The sequence below is a fragment of the Sphaeramia orbicularis genome, chromosome 20 (assembly GCF_902148855.1).
Source record: "Sphaeramia orbicularis chromosome 20, fSphaOr1.1, whole genome shotgun sequence".
NCBI classification, from domain to species: Eukaryota; Metazoa; Chordata; class Actinopteri; order Kurtiformes; family Apogonidae; genus Sphaeramia; species Sphaeramia orbicularis.
In genome coordinates this window covers 46511378-46516021 of record NC_043976.1, presented here as the reverse complement: position 1 = coordinate 46516021, position 4644 = coordinate 46511378, and positions in this window count along the sequence as shown.

The window sequence follows — 4644 nt, the reverse complement described above, 5'->3', positions numbered from 1 at the left end:
AGAGATTATTAATATTGTAGAAATTGTTCACATTTTAGTTCAAACTCCAACATTTGAACGATATTCTGCCTGTTCCCAAATGTTTATGGAACACTGTGTGGAAATGTACATGTAGAAATAAGAAGTCCAGGAAGAATAGTGTTCAAATTGCACTAATTTTTCAAATGAAATTTCAGTTTTTTCAGGTTATTCACACCGGGGCCCAAATGCGTCCCCCCCCCAAAGGTTCCAGTCCCACCCCTGGGATGAATTTCCAAAGTGTCTAAATTCCACAGTCCAGGCTGTGGAACTCATGTTAGTGTGGGTTCCACATCCAGACCAATCTGATCTACAGTCCAATAAGAACAGCAGAAGAACCCACACAGAAGAACCACTGCAGATTTACTACTGGGTTGGATGGAAAAAATAATATTACATGATGTCTGTAAATAATGACAACTGTCATTTGTTTTAGTGCAAAAAATAACATTAAATTATGAAAATATTTCCATTTCCAAACTCTCCTGTACCAATAAAATGTGACTAACCTGAACAAATGTGTCCAACCTGAAATGTCTGTATTAAATTCAGTCCAGTTTGAACTCTTTTCTTCCTGTTCCTCAGTGTTTAGTGTCTTTGGAGATCTGATCCAGAATGCACATGGACTAATGAGAAGTTACTACTCAAAAATCACTCAAAAATGACCCCAAAACCACCTAAAAATTACTCAAAAAAACACACCCAAAAACCACCCAAAAACATCACCTAAAATTATGCCTATAAATAATGACAACTTCAAATTTTAGTGCAAAAGATAATATTAAATTATGAAAATATTTACATTTTACAAAAAAGATGTGAATAACCTGAAAAAAACTAAAATAGTTAAAATTGTGCTTAATTTTCTTTAGATGTTTTTATTTACATTTTCTTTAAATGTAAATATTTTCATAATTTAACATTATCTTTTACACTAAAATTTGAAGTTGTCATTATTTATAGGTATGATTTTAGGTGATTTTTTTGGGTCATTTTTAGGTCTTTTTTTGGGTGGTTTTTAGTCGTATTGAGGTGCTTTTTGAGTATTTTTTAGGCGGTTTTAGGGTAATTTTTGAGTGATTTTTGAGTAGTAACTTCTCATTAGTCCATGTGCATTCTGGATCAGATCTCCAAAGACACTAAACACTGAGGAACAGGAAGAAAAGAGTTCAAACTGGACTGAATTTAATACAGACATTTCAGGTTGGTCAAAAATTACCCTAAAACCACCTAAAAATTACTCAAAAAGCACCTAAAATTATACCTATAAATGACAACTTCAAATTTTAGTGCAAAAGATAATATTAAATTATGAAAACATTTACATTTACAGAAAATGTAAATAAAAACATCTAAAGAAAATTGAGCACAATTTTAACAATTTTAGTTTTTTTCAGGTTCTTCACATCTTTTTTGTAAAATGTAAATATTGTCATAATTTAATTGGGGTATTTTTGTACTAAAACAAAACTAAAAACTTGGATTTGTCATTATTTCCAGGTTCTTCAGTCATTATTTTAGTGGTTCTGGCCCGCTGCAGATCAGACTGGGCTGAATATGGAACTGGACTAACCTGGGTTTGACCGCCCTGCTTTAATCGTACACAGTTCAGCTGAATGACTTGGACTTGTTCATGTTTGACTTTTACCTGCTGTGACGTTTATTCTGTTTCAGTCCTTCCACTTCAACCTTTACAGGATTTCATCAATTAAAACAAACATGAAACAACAGCAGAAGAAACCACCTGATCTTGTTACGATCAGAGGAACAGGTTTGAGTCCACATGTGTGTTTTTTTACAAACAGGAGAAGGTAAATGTGTGTGGTGCATCCTGGGAGCTGTAGTCCGTCCTCTGGTCAAACTGGGCTCATGTTCACATGTTGAACTGTGTGAGTTTTCTTTCTGCTGGAACAGAAGCTGTTTATTCTGGTTCCAACATTTCCCTCAAACAACAGAAGGCCTTAAAAACACAAAGGTTCAGGAGGTGAAGTCAGTTAAATCTACATCATCTGTGTTTGTCCAGGTTCATTTCACATATGACACAAGTCCAAAAGAAGAACACACTCATCATATTTACAACCGATTTACACAGAAAGTGGAAGTAAAACAGCAGATGAAAACACATAATAATAATAATAATAATAATAATAATAATAATAATAATAATAATAATAATCATAATCATAATAATAATCATAATAATAATCATAATAATAATAATAATCAGCGAGTTGTTGCTACAATAAAAGGCACCAACAAATAAATACATTTAAATCCATTCCTTTCACAGTTCATCCTGTTTTTCTGTGGTTTTATGTCAGATGTTATGATTCATCTTTTCTCATTAAACATTATTTGTACATTTTAACAAAGGCTGAGTTTATGATTTTTAATCCGGGTTAAAAAGCTTCATCTTAATCTTATCATCGGGGTCAGCGCTTCCTTTCTTGTTCAGTATTTTTGGTAAATATTTATTGTGTTGATATATTCCTAATTTTTTTTCTCTAATAACAGTTCAGTTGTGTGCGTTTATTATTTTTTATTAAATAATAAATGCAGAGCTGGATGATGAAACACTTGTTAATATTGATGGTAATAATCTTGTATTCTTCTCAGATAAAACACTATTGTTTTAATTAATTTTACGTTTCAATCTCGTCTAGAATTGATCAATAATCAATAGATATTTGTATCATGACATTTAAATGAACTGCAGCTGCACATATAAGGTGTAGTTATGATAACAATAACTCATCCTAAATCATGTTTTATTGGGTTTATGTAAAAAAAAAGTGCATTAAAGTGGGTAATCTTCATTAAATCTACATTTAATCTTTTTGGTCCCATCTGCTGGATTTAATCCTACAACACAATCCCTTCCAAGCTCCAAAAATGTGTTTTTTTGTCTGAAATAGGCTGTAAGACTAAATTCAATGATGAATAAATTCTTTCTTCCAATAAGTACCTTGTGAATTTGGTATTTTTGGTATTAGTATTTCATATACTATTAGCACAAATACTATGAACTACTTTTACTCTGTACTTTTGGAGTAATCCTACTCCAGAATCCATTCCACACTGCACTTCTGTTTGTTGTATTCAGTGGTTGGAACACATAAAATGTAAAAAAAGATTAAAACTTTTAAAAGTTTATAAGCTCTGTAATTTTTTGCGGCTCCAGATGATTTTTTTGGCAGAAGAGGGAGGAGTCAAAATGGCTGTGACTGATAATAAAGGCTGCAGAGCCCTGGTTTAAATTCTTCATTTGTTTGATTCAAATCAAAATGTTGAAGTCCAACTGTCGCCACAGGGGGCAGTGTTTGACCACAGAGACGGGCAACGCAACGTGACAACTGCATTTGTTTTGGACTGAATTCACAGCTGGGTCACATTGAAACTGTTGGAGTTTTTTCATAAATTCAGATTGTCTCAGATCCAGAATCCGACTCATTCGGTCCAAAACCCTGAGTCTGGCTTCATCTCCAACCATTAATGTCAAAACAGTTGTTCTCTTCGCTCTCTGTTGAATTTTTTTGGTTAATTTTGAATATTTTCAACATATTACCAAAGATGAACTGAAGTCTAATCATATATTTCATTGATGCATGAACTGTTCTTTCAGTTTCATTATTTTTCACTGAGCTGCTGCAAAGGTTTGAAGGAAATGGGCCTGGGACCAGAGTCTGTAAATATTAGACTTTTTACAGCGTAAATAGAAGCACATTATTTTATTTGATTAAACCAGGAAGGATCGTCTTTAAATGTGTAACTACTGTACTTTACATAGAGTTTACAGTAGTTTTTAATGTACTTATTTGCATTAAATGTGTATTTTGTACTGTGTAAATGTACTTTGTTTACATTAAATGTGTATTTGTATTGTGTAAATGTACTTTGTTTACATTAAATGTGTATTTGTATTGTGTAAATGTACTTTGTTTACATTAAATGTGTATTGTATTGTGTAAATGTACTTTGTTTACATTAAATGTGTATTTGTATTGTGTAAATGTACTTTGTTTACATTAAATGTGTATTTGTATTGTGTAAATGTACTTTGTTTGCAGCTGCAGTGATGTTTACGTTCATGATGCTGTTGAAAGTTTCCAACATAAAAAGTAAATGATTCTCAGACTTAAACAAGTTTCTGAAGTAAATGTGTGATTTCCACTAACTACTTTCTATTAAATTAAATATGGATTTTTACAGCATGTTTTTACAGTGTAACTATAGTTTTTATTAAATTAAATTAAATGTGTTTTTACAGTGTAACTATAGTTTTTATTAAATGTGTTTTACAGTGTAACTGTAGTTTTTTTTTTATTAAATTAAATGTGTTTTTACAGTGTAGCTATAGTTATTTTATTAAATTAAAGCTGTTTTTACAGTGTAACTATAGTTTGTATTAAGTTAAATGTGTTTTTACAGTGTAACTATAGTTTTTTTTAATAAATTAAATGTGTTTTTACAGTGTAACTACGGTTTTTATTAAATTAAATGTTTTTACAGTGTAACTATAGTTTTTTTTAATTAAATTAAATGTGTTTTTACATTGTAACTATAGTGTTTTATTAAATTAAATGTGTTTTTACAGTGTAACTACATTTTTTAAATAAATTAAATGTG